This window comes from Mesocricetus auratus, unplaced genomic scaffold (genome assembly GCF_017639785.1).
Source record: "Mesocricetus auratus isolate SY011 unplaced genomic scaffold, BCM_Maur_2.0 Super-Scaffold_100030, whole genome shotgun sequence".
NCBI lineage: Eukaryota > Metazoa > Chordata > Mammalia > Rodentia > Cricetidae > Mesocricetus > Mesocricetus auratus.
Genome location: NW_024429211.1, coordinates 17,347,708 through 17,364,439, shown reverse-complemented (window position 1 = coordinate 17,364,439; position 16,732 = coordinate 17,347,708). Strand labels below are relative to the sequence as shown.

At 40.4% G+C, this 16,732-nt stretch overlaps 1 pseudogene; it reads right to left on the bottom strand.

The window, feature by feature from the left end:
• Positions 1-1,334: 1,334 nt before the first annotated feature.
• Positions 1,335-2,446, bottom strand: LOC101842047 (annotated as a pseudogene).
• Between the last annotated feature and the right edge of the window lie 14,286 nt (positions 2,447-16,732).

Genomic DNA, 16,732 nt, shown 5'->3' with positions numbered 1-16,732 from the left:
CATTTGCATTACCCTGATGGCTAAGAATTTTGAATGCTTTTTTCAAATGTTTATTGACCACTTGTACTTCATAATTTGAGAACTTTCTGTTCAATTCATTAGCTCATTTATTGATTGGGTTGTTGAATCTTTTTGTTTTGTTCTTTTCATTTCTTCATGAATTTTTGATACTAATCCTCTATCAGATGTATAGCTAGCAGAGATTTTCTCTTACTTTATAGCCTGTCTTTTCACTCAGTCATTTCCTTCACTGTGCAGAGGCCTTTTAATTTCATGTAATCCCCTCCTACTGTTTCTTTCTGAGGTATTAGTGTCTTTTTCAGGAAGTTTGTGCCAAGTCTACAACTTAAAATGCTTTCCTCTAATAGTTTTGGGATATCAAGTCCTACTTGAAAGTCTCTGATTCACTTTAAGTTGATTTTGTATAGGAAAAGAGAGGGCTTTTGCCTCATTATTTCATGTGTAGATATCCAGTACCATTTATTGAAGATTGTATCTTTCCTTTTCCTTTTGTTTGAACTTCCAATCTAACTTTAATTCTCCATAAAACACACATCAATAGCAAATGCCTTCAATACATTATGTTAAAGAAATGAGATAATTTCTGAATTTTTTCATATTTTCCAAAACACAATGGCTAAGTACAGGACTTATAAATGTGGGTTCTAACAACTTTACATTTCAAACTTCTGAGCTTTAAACTCAATGGCATCAGAAAGTTCCTTTTTTTACTTTAGGGATGCCGAGACTAAAACTTAGCACAGCATTGAAAAATTCAGAGGTCAATTTACTTCCTACATTCAGGGTTGAGTGCATTTCACGGGGCACAAGCTTTCATAGAAAGCATCTTTACCTAATGAGCCATCTTGCTGGCCCACCAAGTATTTCTTACATGCCAGGGAACACACACACACACACACACACACACACACACACACACACACACACACACACACACACACACACACACACGCACCCCCCCACAAACCTCTCCAGGCTAGGGACATAGCTCAATAATGTATGCTTACAATGTGCAAATCCCTGGGTTTCATTGTGAGCACAAAAAACAAACTGCTCTTCTAACCATGAACTGTTCAACACAGGGTCAAGACGCTGCCCTGTAGCCACCAGTCTTCACAGACTCAAGACTTCTCTGGTCAGTTCTGCTCAAGTTCTCCAGCTTAAATTAACAGGATAAGCTTTGCTCCATAGGCCAACATAACTCAGTTGATTGACCACAGGGCTCAATCCAGTCAAGCTTACATCTTTGTGCAAGATTTTATTAACCATCTTTACAGCACAGCATCCAGACTCTAGATGCATCTGCCAAAACCCTATTTGGCTGTAGGCACAGGCTGGATCATGGCAGGTGGCTCTGGCTTCTCACCCTTCTGTTCTGAGATGGGGGTGGTGGGCAAGACTTCATGTTTAGGTTCCACAATGCTCATGTGACCAGACAGAGGTCTCTTAGGGCTGATCTAACCACTTGGGGCCCAGGGCAGCATGATCTTCACTTTGATCTCCAGCAACCCTGTCTGAGGTGTACATGGGACACAGTAGTTAACAGGGTCTCCACTGTGGATCATCAGACCATCCATAAACTTTGTGGACTTGGCCCCGTGTCTTCTAAACTTTCCAGACACTACAATGTCACAGCACTTGGCTCCACTCTCCACAATGAACTGAAGCACCACAGCAGGCCCTTCACAGAGCAAGCCCTCCTAGGAGTTTGCAACAGAGACTCTGCCTGGGCAATGGCACACAGACGTCTTGTGGCCACCTTTTCTTCATAAAACTCTATGCTGTGGGACTGATCAATACCCCCTGAATTTGGGTGTCAGTGAGGAGGCCTAGGGAATCTATTGAGCCTTGGGCAGCAGATCAGTACCCATCCCAAGTATACACACGGACTTTGGACTCCCATCCAACATTGTGAGATGCACTCTCACCCTGAACTCTTGGGGAAGGGTCTAGGCCCTGCCCTGGATGAAATGACAGACTATGGACACCCCCATGGAGGGCCTCACCCTCCCTGGGAAATGAGGGGATAATGGGGGGGTTGGGGGGAGGGCATGGGAGGAGGGGAGGGAAAGGGAGAGGGCCCTGGAACTGACTTATGAAGCAACCTTGTTTCTTATCTAAATTTAAACTGAAAAATAAATAAATTAATTAATTAAAAAAAACAAAAAACTCTATGCTGTTCACAGGGAAGCTGAACTTCTTCTGGATTACTGCAGTCAATGCGTGGATCTGATGACCCTTCTCGCCAAGAACACTGTGTGTCCTGGTGGCTAAGATAATGATTTCTGTTCTGGGTGCTGTAGCTTGGACTTCAGCTCCATGGTGGCCATCGTCAGCCAGCTCCCCAGAGTGAGAAACTCAGTCTGCTCTGCTTTGATGATCCACCAGCCACAAACTTCCTGTCCTTGGAAGTCTGCACCTCCATCTTGCGGCTGCACTCCATGGAAAGGAAAGGGCTTGTGGGCAGTTTCCTGTCTTTTCTTTTACTGTAGGTTTTCAGCATTTTTGTTAACAACCAATCATATGGCTCTTTGTGAGCTTCTTGGGGAAATCTGTTTGATTCTATTGGTCTATATGACTGACTATGTGTCAGTCCTACACTGTTTTTGCAGCTGTGATTAAGTAGAATGATTGAAACTAGGTATTCTGTGGTGCCTAGCATTGTTTCTTTTTGCTCAGGATTTCCTTGAGAAGCCAAAGTCTTTTATGCTTCTATAAGAATTTTAGGGTTCGTTTTCTACTTCTGTGAAGGAAGTCATTGGAATTTTGATGGATATTGCATTGAATCTACATATCATTTTTTTGTAATATGGACTATTCACAATAGTAATTCTGCCTATCCCACCGATGGTCATTTCATCTTGTAGTGTCTTCTTCAATTTCTTTAACTGTTTTAACATTTCCAGTTTCTTGTTCAGCTTTTTCCTTTTGTGCCTGCAGAAAACTAATAATATTTGTATGTTGACTCTATCCTGACACTTTGTTGAAAATATTTATCAGTTCTGAGAAACTTCCAGTCCTTTTTGTCTCTTATAATCAGATATACCTACAAGTAGGAATACTTTAAATTTTTCCTTCCCTATTTGTAACCACTTTATTTCTCTTATCTCTCCAGCTGAGACTTCAATATAGTCATATTGAATATGATTAGAGAAAGTGAACCCCCCTTGTCTCATTCCCGATTAACGGAAAGCTTTTGAAATCTTTTTCAGTTAGTATAAAATTTGATATGATTTTTGTCATACATAGCCTTTATTGTGTTGTGAAACTATTACTAGTTTCTTCATGTATTTTAAAATGAAGGGTTATTTATTGGGCATTATCAATTTCTACATCTATTAGGGTAATTATGTGATTTCTGGTCTTGAGCTGATTAATGTGATGTGTACATTTATTGATTGGTGGGTGTTTAATCATAATCCTTGCATTCCTTGAAAGAAGTTCACTTGGCCATAGTGAATGAACCTTTTGATGTTTAGTTGACTTTCATTTGCAAATATTTTATTGAGAATTTGTTTTACATCTACGTTTTCCAGGGAGATTGTGCTATAAATTTATTTGTTGTTTCCTTGTCTGGCTTTGGTATAACACCAGCTTCATAAAATGAGTTTGTCAGTTTTCCTACCCTTTTTGAGTAGTCTTGGTATTGATTTTTTCCTTTTTTAAAACTTAAATTAGAAACAAGCTTGTTTTACATGTGTATCCCAGTTCCTTCTACCTCCCCTCATCCACTGTCCCCAACCCGTACCCTATCCCATTCCCTTCCTGCTTCCCAGTGAGGGTGAGGCCTTCCATGGGGGAATCTTCATGTCTGTCATATCATTTGGAGCTGGGCCTAGACCCTCCCCTGTGTATCTAGGCTGAGAGAGTGTCCCTCTATGTGGAGTGGGCAGCCAAAGTCTATTCATGAACTAGGGATAAATACTGATCCACTACCAGGCTCCATAGATTTTCCAGGCCTCCTAACTGACATTCACATTCAGGGTGTCTGGGTTGGTCCTATGCTGGTTTCCCAGCTATCAGTCTGGGGTTCATGAGCATCCCCTTGTTTAGGTCAGTTGTTTCTGTGGGTTTCTCCAGCCTGGTCTTGACCCCTTTGGTCATCACTCCTCCCTCTCTGCAATTGGTTTCCCCGAGTTCAGCTCAGTGTTGTGGTTGTGGTTGTCTGCTTCTGCTTCCATCAGCTATTGGATGAAGGCTCTAGGATGGAATATAAGGTAGTCATCAATATCATTATCAGGAAAGGGCATTTAAGGTAGCCTCTCCATTATTGCTTAGATTGTTAGTTGAGGTCAACCTTGTAAATCTCTGGACATTTTCCTAGATCCAGGTTTTTCTTTAAACCTATAATGACTCCCTCTATTATGGTATCTCTTTTCTTACTCTCCTCCATTCTTCCCCTGACTCCATCTTCCTGCTCCTTCATGTCCTCCTCTCCCCTCCTCTTCTCCCCTTCTTTTTCTCCTAACTCCCTCTCCATTCCCCCATGCTCCAAATTAGCTCAGGAGATCTGGTCCCTTTCCCCTTCTCCAATGGACCATGTATATCTCTCTTAGGGTCCTCTGTGTTTACTAGTTTCTCTGGTGGTATGGATTGTAGGCTGGTACTCCTTTGCTCTTTGTCTAAAATCCATATATGAGTGTTTGTCTTTTTGTGACTGTGTTACTTCACTCAAGATGGTTTCTTCTAGTTCCATCTATTTGCCTATGAATTTCAAGATTCCATTATTTTTTCCTCTGAGAAGTACTCCATTGTGTAAATGTACAACATTTTCTCCTTGCCAGCCTCTAGTTATGCCAGCACCATTTGTTGAAGATGCTTTCTCTTTTCTATTGTATGTGCATGGGTTAGTATCAGTGTGTTAAATTCGATTCCATTGGCCGATCTGTCTATTTTTGTGCCAATACCAAGCTGTTTTCAGGACTACAGCTCTGTAATAGAGCTTGAAGTCAGGGATGGTGATGCCTCCTGATGTTGTCTTGTTCCACGGGGTTGTTTTGGCTATCTTGGATATTTTGTTTTTCCATATAAAATTGAGAATTGTTCTTTCAAGGTCTGTGAAGAATTGTTCTGGAATTTTAATGGGAGTTGCATTAAATCTGTATATTGCTTTCAGCAAGATTGCCATTTTAACTATGTTGATCCTACCTATCCAAGAGCATAGGAGGTCTTTCCATTTTCTGGTATCTTCTTTGATTTCTGTCTTTAAAGACTCAAAGTTCTTGCCATAAAAGTCTTTCACTTCTTTGGTTATTGTTACCCCAAGGTATTTTATGTTGTTTGTGGCTATTGTAAAAGGTGATGTTTCTCCGATTTCTTTCTCAGCCCTCTTATCTTCTGTATATAGTAGGGCTACTGATTTTCTTGAGTTGATCTTGTATCCTGCCACTTTGCTGAAGGTATTTATCAGCTGTAGGAGTTCCCTGGTAGAGTTTTTTGGGTCACTTATGTAAACTATCATATCAGCTGCAAATAGTGAAAGTTTGACCTCTTTCTTTCCAATTTGTATCTGCTTGAGCTCCTTCTGTTGTCTTATTGCTCTAGCTAGAACTCCAAGGACAATATTGAAAAGGTAAGGAGAGAGTGGACAGCCTTGTCTTGTTTCTCATTTTAGAGGAATTGCATTGAGTTTCTGTCCATTTAATTTGGTGTTGGTTGTTGGTATGCTGTATATAGCTGTTATTATGTTTAGGTTTGTCCCTCTTATCCCTGATCTCCCCAAAACCTTTATCATGAAAGGGTGTTGGATTTTGTCAAAGGCTTTTCTAGCATGTAGTGAGATGGTGGTGTGGTTTTTCTTTCTCACTTTGTTTATATGGTGGATTACATTGATGGATTTTCTTATGTTGAAACATCCCTGCTTCCCTGGAATGAAACCTACTTGATCATGGTGCATGAGTTTTCTGATGTGCCAGTATTTGGATCTGATTTGCCAGTATTTTATTATTTTTGCATCAATGTTCATGAGGGCATGAGGGATATTGGTTTGAAGTTCTCTTTTTTAGTTGTGTCTTTGTGTGGCTTGGGTATCGAGGTTATTGAAGCCTCATAGAAAGAGTTTGGCAAAGACCCTTCTGCTTCTATTGACTGGAAAACTCTGAGGAGAATTGGTAAAAGTTGTTTTTTGAATTTCTGGTAGAATTCTGCACTGAGACCATCTGGATCTTGGCTTTTTTTTTTTGGTTGGGAAACTTTTGTTGACTGTTTCTATTTCCTTAGTTGTTATAGGCTTATTTAAATTGAGTGTCTGTTCTTGATTTAATTTTGGCAGGTTATATCTTAAAGAACCAACTCTTCATTGCATTGATTCTTTGTATTGTTTCCCTAGTTTCTTCTTTATTGATTTCAGTCTCAATTTGATTATTTCCTGGGGTTTACTTCTCCTGGGTGAGTTTGCTTCTTTGTGTTCCTGGGCTTTCAATTTTGCTGTTAATTCTCTAGTGTGACTATCCTTCAGTTTCTTCATGTGGGCACTTAGTGCTATTAACATTCTTCTTAGCACTGCTTTCAAAGTGTCTTGTAAGTTTTGGTATGTTGTGTCTTCATTCTCATTGAATTCGAGGAAGTCTTTAATTTTTTTTATTTCTTCCTTGATCCAAGGATGGTGCAATTGAGCACTGTTCATTTTCCATGAGTTTGTAGGGTTTCTGCGATTTGTGTTGTTGTTGAATTCTAACTTTAAAGCATGGTGGTCTGATATGGTACATGGAGTTATTCCAATTTTTTTGTACCTGTTGAGGTTTGATATGTTGCCAAGTATGTGGTTGATTTTTGAGAAGGTTTCATGTGGCCCTGAGAAAAAGGTATATTCCTTTGTGTTTGGATGGAATGTTCTATAGATGTCTGCTAAACCCAGTTGGGTCATAACTTCTATTAGATCTTTTCTTCTTTGTTAAGTTTCTGTCTAGTTGACCTGTCTAGTGGTGAGATTGGAGTGTTGAAGTCTCCCAGTATAAGTGTGTGAGGGTTTTTACGTGATTTAAGTTTTAGTAATGTTTCTTTTAGGACCGTGGATGCCTTTCTATTTGGGGCACATATGTTCAGAATTGATACTTCATGTTGGTGGATTTCTTCTGTGATGAGTATGAAATGACATCCTTAATCTCCTTTGACTGATTTTAGTTTAAACTGTAATTTGTTAGATATTAGGATTGCTACCCCTGCTTGTTTCTTGGGTCCATTTGATTGGAAAATCTTTTCCCAACCTTTAACTGTCAGGTAATGTCTGTCTTTGAGGGTGAGGTGTGTTTCTTGTATGCAGCAGAAGGATGGATTCTGTCTTAGAATCCATTCTGTTAAACCTGTTTCATTTTATGGGCAAGTTAAGACCTTTAATATTGTGGGATATTAATGACTATTTATTGCTTATTTTTGTTTGTTTTGGAGTTGTTGTTGTTGAAATTGTGTGTGGATTTTCTTTTTTTTTTTCATTTTTTTTTAAAATTTTATTTTCCAGTTTAAATTTAGATAAGAATCAAGGTTGCTTCACAAGTCAGTTCCAGGTCCCTCTCCCATTCCCTCCCTTCCTCCCGTGCCCTCCCCTCCCCCCCCGTTATCCTCTCATTTCTCCAGGGAGGGTGAAGCCCTCCATGGGGGTGTCCATAGTGTGTCATTTCATATAGGGCAGGGCCTAGACCCTTTCCCAAGAGTTCTGGGTGAGAGTGCGCCTCGCATTGTTCTATTGGAGTCCAAAGTCCGTGTGTATACTTGGGATGGGTACTGATCTGCTGCCCAAGGCTCAATAGATTCCCTAGGCCTCTTCACTGACACCCAGATTCAGGGGGTCTTGATCAGTCCCATGCTGGCTTCCCAGGCTAATGCCTGGGATTCAAGAGTTAACCTTTGTCTGGTCAGCTGTTTCTAGGGGTTAAACCAGCCCAGTCTTAATCCCTTTGATCATCAGTCCTCCCTCTCTGTTACTGGCTTTCTTGAGTTCAGCTCAGTACTTAACCAAGGGAGTCTGCCTCTTCTTCGATCAGCCACTAAATAAAGTTTCTGTTTCCCAGACTCTCTGGCCATAGGATTGTAGGCTGGCACTCCCCAGATCTATGTCTAAAATCCATATATGAGAGAGTACATGCCATGTTTCTCTTTTTGTGACTGGGTTACCTCACTCAGGATGGTTTCTTCTAGTGTCATCCATTTGCCTGCGAATCTCATGATTCCATTATTTTTTTCTGCTGAATAGTACTCCATTGTGTAGATGTACCACATTTTCTCTATCCACTCTTCAGGTGAGGGACATCTAGGTTGCTTCCACGTTCTGGCGTGTGTGGATTTTCACACCTTGTTTTGTTTGGCTTTGATAAAATGGAATTATCTATTACCTATGTTTTTCCAGTTGTAGTTAGCTTCCTGCGTTGGAGTTTTCCTGCCAGAAGTTCCTGTAGGGCTGGGTTAGTGAATATGTATTGTTTAAATCTGTTTTTTTTCACAGAATATCTTATTTTCTCCATTTATAGTGATTGAAACCTTTGGTGGGTATAGTAGTCTGGGCTGTCATCCATGGTCTCTTAGTTTTGGTAGAATATCTATCCAGGACCTTCTGGTTTTCAGAGTTTTCATGGAGAAGTCATGTGTAATTCTGATAGGTTTGCCTTTGTATGTTACTTGACCTTATTCCTTAGCTGCTCTTAATATTCTTTATTCTGTATGTTTGGGCCTTGATTATTATGTGGCGAAGTGATTTGTTTTTGTGGTCTTCTCTATTTGGTGTTCTGTAAGCTTCTTGTACTTTCATTGGCTTGCCTTTCTTTAGGTTGGGCAGTTTTTCTTCTATGATTTTTGTCGAATATGTTTTCTACCCCTTTGAGGTGGTTTTCTTCACCTTCTTCTATATCTATTATTCTTAGTTTTGGTCTTTTCATGGTATCCCATATTTCTTGGATATCTTGTGTTAGGGAGTTAGGGATTTGATGGACTTAAGATTTCCTTTGGTTGATGAATCTATTTTCTCTAGTGTATATTCAATGCCTGAGATTCTCTCTTCCATCTCTTATATTCTGTTGTTTTTTCTGTTGCTGGATGTGTTTTTATATTGTCTCCTTCCCATCATTTCTTCCAATGGGTGCAGAAGGAGTCTCTTCCTCTCCTGGTGGCTACGTTACCACAGTTCCCTTCTGGTGGGTGTGAGCTGGTCCAATACTCTGGTAGCTTTCCTCTTGCGTGGATGGTCCTAGTACCAAGGTCTAGGCAATCTTTGTGTAGGCTGTACCCTGTTGGATTGGGATTTGCAGTGTGCAGTCCCCAGGTCTCTGGTGTTTCTGCTCAGGGCACTGGAAGGTAGCCTTGCCTATCCCTTGGATGGAGAATGGGATTTGGATGCTGGCAATCTTTGGGTGGGCTGGCTCCTGCTGGGATCGAGCTGCAGTATGCAGGACACCGGCCTTGGCTAGTTTTGTGCAGATCACTAGAAGGCGGGCTATAAACAGGTCCAGACCTACCTAGCCCTGTGGTTAGAGAAAGGGCCTATGGTCCTAGCAGTCTCTGGGTGGGCTGAAGTCCATTGGGATGGGATCCACTGTGCGCAGTCCCCAGGTCTTTGTTAGTTCTGCTCAGGGCACTGGAAGGCAGGTTGGAAACAGGCCCAAGCTTACCTCACCAGTCCCATGGGTGGAGAATGAGACTTGGACACTGGCAGTCTCTGGGTGGGCTGGCTCCTGCTGGGATGGGAGCTGCAGTGCACCCTACCCTGGCCTCAGCTAGTTGTATGAGTGTGTGAGGTTTTATGTGTGCTTTGAGTTTTAGTAATATTTCTTTTACGAACATGGATGCCTGTCAGAGAGCTCCTAACCTCATGGGCTACTGTAAATAAAGTAACCCCAAAAGACTGGGCCCAATTAGCCTCTGACTCAAGTAATTACCCCATAATTGTTAATCTAAGCAGGTCTCTTACCGGAGAATAGTTCTGGGCTCCTACCCCATGGCGTTACATGTCGACTCTCTTGTGTTTCTCCTTCCCAGAGTTCTCCTGGACTCCTAGTCCCTCCCATCTAGATTCCTATTGGCCAGCAGTAATTTATTGACATATACACAGAACTTCCCCAACAGATGCCTTTGTATTTGCGGCATAGATGCTCAGAAGTAAGACTTCATCTTGATGGATTTGTCCTGTGATGAATATGAAATGACATCCTTAATCTCTTTTGATTGATTTTAGTTTAAACTGTAATTTGCTAGTTATTAGGATTGCTACTCCTGCTTATTTCTTGGGTCCATTGATTGGAAAATGATTTCCCAACCCTTAACTCTGAGGTATCATCTGCCTTTGAAGTTCAGATGTGTTTCTTGTATGCAGCAGAAGGATGGATTCTGTCTTTGTATCCATTCTGTTAGTCTGTGTCCTTTTATAGGTGAGTTAAGACCATTAATATTGAGGGATATTACTGACAACTGATTGTTCATTCTTGTTTGTTTTGGGTTTGTTGTTGTTGTTGGAATTGTGTGTGGATTTCTACCCCCTTTTTTCTTTCGGCTGTTAGTAAAGTGGGACTATCTATTGCCTGTATTTTTCTGGTTGCAGTTAACTTCCTTGAGTTGGAGTTTTCATTCTAGAAATTTCTATAGGGCTGTATTAGTGGATACTTATTGTTTAAATCTGCTTTTGTCACTGAATATCTTGTTTTCTTCATCTATAGTGATTGAAAGCTTTGGTGGGTATAGTATTCTGGGCTGTCATCTGAGGTCTCTTTGTGTTGATAGAATATCTATCCAGGACCTTTTGGCTTTCAGAGTTTCCATGGAGAAGTCAGGTGTAATTCTGATAGGTTTGCCTTAATATGTTACTTGGCCTTTTTCCTTTGCTGCTCTTAATATTCTTTCTTTATTCTGTATGTTTGGGGTTTTGATTATTATGTGGTGAGGGTCTTTTTTTGGTGCACTGTATTTGATGTTCTGTAAGCTTCTTGTACTTTCATTGGCATGCCTTTCTTTAGGTTGGGCAAGTATTCTTCTGTGATTTTGTTGAATATGTTTTCTGCACCTTTGAGCTGGGTTTTTTCACATTCTTCTATACCTATCATTCTTAGGTTTGGTCTTTTGACGGTGTCCCATATTTCCTGGATATTTTGTGTTTGGGATTTGTTCGACTTAAGATTTTCTTTGGTTGATGAATCTATCTCTCCTAGTGTATCTTCAATACCTGAGATTCTCTCTTACATCTCTTGTATTCTGTTGGTTATGCTTGCATCTGTAGTTCCTGATTGTTTGCCCAGCTTTTCTATTTCCACCATTCAGTCAGTTTGTGTTTTCTTTGTTGTTTCTATTTCAGTTTTTATGTTTTGAACTGTTTCAATTGTTTCTTTCATCTGGTTGTTTTTTTTTCTTTGCTTTCTTTAAGAGATTTGTTGATTTCATGTATTTTTTGGTTGTTTTTTTCCATTTTTAAGGGATTTTCTCATATTCTCTTTGAGGGCCTGTATCATTTTCATGAAGCTGTTTTTAAGGTCATTTTCTTCTGCTTTTTGCCTTTGGGATGTTCAGGTCTTGCTGGTGTAGAATCCCTAGACTCTGGTGTCATATTGGTTTTTCTGTTGTTGAATTTCTTTTATGTTGCCTTCTTTCCATCCCTTCTTCCAGTGAGTGCAAGAGGAGCCTCTTCCTTTCCTTGTGGGTATGGGTCCAAGGTTCCCTTCATGGGTGCAAGCAGGTCAAGTACTCTGATGGCTCTCCTCTTCCTGTGGATGGAGGCAGGACTAGTTCCAGAGCCTTGGCAGTCTCTGGCTGGGCTGGACTGCTGAGATGGAATTCCCCATGTGCAGTCCCCAGCTGGTGTTGATCTTTTAAGGGACTGGGAAAAATTAGCACCGGATTTCTTTGAACTATCCTTTTCTCTAATTTGGGAAACTTTTTATTATTGCTTCAATCTTATTGCCTGTTAAAGAGCTAATTAAGTTGGTTATGTCTTCTTGGTTTAATTTTGGTAGGTAATATATGTCTAGAAACATATTAGGTTCTTCTAGATTTTTCAAATTTCTCAGGATACAGGCTTTCAAAGCATTCTGTAAGAATCTGAATTTCGATGGTGTCAATTGCCATGTTTCCCACTGTGGTGATTTGAATAAAAGTGGCCTCATGTATTTGAATGCTCAGTCTTCAGGGAGTAACATTATTTAAAAAGCATCAGGAGGCCTTATTGGAGGACCTGTGTCACTAGGGGTGGGCTTTGAGGTTTCAAAAAGCCCATTCAGGGCCCAGGCCCAGGATCTCTCTCATTCACCTAGTGGGTAAGGATGTAGCTCTTAGCCATTTCTCCTGTGCTGTACATGCAGCTATGATAAAGGACTAAACCTCTGAAACTGCAGGCAAGCCTTCAGCTAAATGGTTTCTTTTATAAGAGTTGCTTTGGTCATTTTGTCACACAATAGAACAGTGACTAAGGGACCCCCCTCATTTCTCATTTTATTCGTTTCATGTTTTGTGCCCTACTTTAAAAAATACAATGTCTGTTATATCCCAAACTGATTTCCAACTCACTGTATAGCCAAGGCTGCTATTGAACTTTTTATAGTTTTGCCTCCTGGTGATGTATAGTCCCTTTGTATATTGGGACCATGATTTATTTGCAATTATTACCAGAATATCAGAATTCATGTTACTCATCACCACAAACACCGTAGGAGGTGACAGAAATTAAATCTTCTTTTGATAAATTTTATTTGCATTAGAAACAATCTTATTTTACATATCAAATCCTAGTCTCCCCCATCCTCCAATGCTTCTCACTGATACTCCCATGCCATCCCCCATCCACTACCCAGGGAGGGTGAGGGAGGCCTTCCATGAGGATTCATCAAATCTGTTAAGTCATTTGGGGCAGGGCCTAGGCCCTCCCCTGTCCCCTGTGTATCTAGGCCAACAGAGTATCATTCCATGGGAAATGGGCTCCCGAAGTCCCGGTTTCACTGCCAGAGGCCCCATAGACTTCCTAGTGTTCCTATCTGACACCCGGGAGCCTGGTTTGGTCTTATGTTGGTTCCCCAGCTGTCAGACTGGGGTCCATGAGTTCCTACTTGCTCAGGTCAGTTGTTTCTGTGGAGTTTCGCAGCATGGTCTTGACCCCTTTGCTCATTACTCTACCCTCTCTGAAACTGGATTCCAGGTGTTTGGCTCAGTGCTTAGCTGTGGATCTCTGTTTCTACTTCTATCAGCTACAGGATGAAGGCTCTAGGATGGCATTTAAGGTAGTCATCATTTTCATTGTAGTGAAAGAGCATTTAAGGTAGCCTATCCACTATTGCTTAAATTCCTAGGTGGGGTCATCCTTGTGGATCTCTGTACAATTCCCTAGTGCCAGATTTGTCTTTAAACCTATAGTGGCAGAAATTAAATCTTCAAGTTGTGTTATATTGGAGAGCTGGCAATCTGAGAAGGCAGCGGGTTAACATACAAAAACAGGTGTTTTTACACAGTCTTTTGTGCAGTGGGATTTACAGGGATAGAGATAAAGGCAGTCAATCATTGTGGAGCTCAGTCTTGTGCCTCTCGTGAGGTAGCTAGCCACATTTCTAAAACTTGTAAAACATGTGTTCTCTCATTATTGTCCATTACACTCTTCACTTATTCTCTGGACATTTGGGCTTAGGAACTCCTTGGAATACTGAGTCTAGTTACTATCGGCCAGTGTCACTTCGTGCTCCTCCAGGCACTATCTGGACTAGAGTTAACTATGAAACAAAAAGCCACCAACAGTACATGCATATTAAGATGTTAATTAAGATGCATATTGGGCCGGGCGGTGGTGGCGCACGCCTTTAATCCCAACACTCGGGAGGCAGAGGCAGGCGGATCTCTGTGAGTTCGAGGCTGGGCTGAACTGATAGTCTCCAAAACAATACAGAGAAACCCTGTCTCGAAAAACCAAAAAAAAAAAAAAAGATGCATATTGGCCAATTTTGTGTCAACTTGACACAATCTAGAGTCATCAGAGAGGAAGGAGCCTCAGTTGAGGAAATGTCTCTATGAGATCCAGCTGTGAGGCATTTTCTCAGTTAGTGATCAGTGGGCACGTGCCCAGCCCATGGTGGGTAGTGCTGTCTGTCCTTGGGCTGGTGGTCCTGGTTTCTATAAGGAAGCAGGCTGAGCACGCCAGAGAAAGCAACCCAGCATGCAGCTCCTCTCTATGGCCTCTGCATAAGCTTCTGCCTCCAGGTTCCTGCCCTGTTTGAGTTCCTGTCCTGACCTTCTTTGTTGATGAACAGCAATGTGGAAGCATAAGCTGAATAAACCATTATGTTCCCCAACTTGCTTTTTGGTCATGGTGTTTTCTTGCCACAGCAATAAAAAAACTTAACTAACATAGCATGGAAGTGCAGATTCCTTTCTACAATAAAGTTCAAAAGTTTTCCTGGAGCATGGAATAGAAAAGTATCCTTATCTATCCTCCATCACTCCCCATAGTCAACAACAACCCTTTAGTCATAAGATAAGTTTCATGTAAAGATGCCATCCTGCTGCCATGACTCTTGTTGACTGTTAGGACAGTGTCTTACCATCAAGGGATTCTCTAACACATAGTTTTGTACATTGGAGCATAGTGAATGCAAAAGCAAGCCATTACTGCTAAACAGATAAAGGGTAGAAAATTCAGGAAGGCTCCCTTGAGGCAGGAAAAGATCAAAACTGGAGAAACCTTTTCTTTTCTTTACATTAGAGACCATTTTATGAATCAACTTAACTTCTTGCTAGGCAGAAACAATTTTTAGAACCTACTGTGAAAAACAGAGTCTTTGTCAGGCTTCATCTCCCCATGAGGTAACAATTGTTCCTTTGTTTTTAGAACTCAATTTTGAGGGATTGGGCATGATATGCTAGCCTTGGTTTGAACATTCTCAAAATGTTTATTGCTGAAGCAAATGTCATATATGGAATACAAATAACAGTCAAGGTTAAGGAGATACATAGTTATTGCTAGGTAACCATAACCATGCATAAAAAACATTTCTGCTTATCTGCTCAGCTCTAATTGCTTTGGAAGAGCTGACATGAAAGATTCCATTTTTTTATTGTTGGTTTTGGGTCTTGGCACATAGCCCAGGCTGGCCTCAAACTCAAAGTTCCCCTGCTTTAGCATTCCAAATGCTGGGGATTACAAGCACACACCACTATGTCTAGCATGAGTTTACTTTGCATTTTATAACTTCCCTCCTTGTCTCAGAAAGCCCTCTTTGAAGACATCACAGATGAAACATCTGGTGTTTGGTTTTGGCTCTTCCTCATTCCTGGGATGACAGCTGTTCTGGCTGATTAGGTACCACATTAGGGTGTGTGTAAGTGACAGATGCTAAGAAGTTAGTTCTAAGAAATCCATTTATGGCCAAACTCAGCAACTAAGACGTACAAGAGTGATACTTAGTCCAACTCCATCTGGTCTTCATTCTAAACTTAATTTGGTTTGTCCCATGGGTGATATGCTGGCATGTAAAAAATTATCTCAGGCCCTTTGTTAGAAGCTGTATTCTAAAGTGTGCCAGTAGACAGCAGTTACTAGAATCATAAGGAACACTTACTCCTTTGAAGAACTGTGGATCTAACCAATGCTTTCTTCCTCACTCTGGAGGACTAGGGGGAAGAAAGTAAAGAGTGGTTCAGAAATGGTTGGACAAGAGATAAATGATGGCAGGCTGGACCCAGACTATTTATATCTTCATTAAAAAACCTCCAACATATCTGAAAACAATAAAGACTAAGAAAAATTATAATGATATTTTATAACACTGCATCTATTTAGGGTTAATGTATAAAGCTTTATCAATATGTGTGTGCATGTGTTACAAGGGTTTCAGTCAGAAATTTTGAATCTAAGGAGTCAATAAGTACAGAGACATAGATTTAATATTGTCTTTTTATGAATAATACTAGTTTTTATTTTGGTAAGTTTGCAATGTACGTAACAGCAAATTACACATTAAGGTATCTCATATTATCACTTACAATAGAATTAATAACTTATTATGAATGGATAAATATTGAGTGACAATTTTATCTCCCCATCTTAGCAATGACAAAGTTATGTGCAGTTCATATGGGGCAAAGCCTAGAAACCATGCAAAATTGTCTCTAAATGTAAGTCAGACCTTTAGGTTAATAAAAAAATCTTTTAAACTACATTTTATTTTTGCCTAGAAAAAAATAAGTTCAGAAATTTTTTGAACATTTAACACACACACACACACACACACACACACACACACACACCTTCTTTATCAATTTACTCCTTGATGGAACCCAGGCTGATTCCATGAATGGCTACAGTGACTAGTTATCAGATCAACATGGAATTTTCAGAGAGCGTTCTCTTGTATCCTGACATTGATTTCTTCCAGTGTACACTTAGAAGTAGTATAGTTGGGCCCTAAGACAGTTCTATTTTAGGTTTTGAGGAAGTATTTTACTGATTTATATAGTGACTACACTAATTTGAATTTTTAACCAACAGCCCGTAAAGGTTCCTGTTTCTTGACATCTTTGCCAACATTGATGAGTTTTGGTTTTCTTGATGGTGACCATTCTTGGTGAAATCTCAATGTAGCTGCATGTTTCCCTGATGGCTATGGATATGGATATTGAACACTCTTCTACAACCATGTGTACTTCTTTTGAAAACTACTTGTTCTACCACTGCTTGCCCATTGTCTTAGTTACGTTTCTATTGCTTGACAAAACCTCATGGTCAAGGTAACTTATAAAAATAAAGCATTTAACTGGGCTTGCA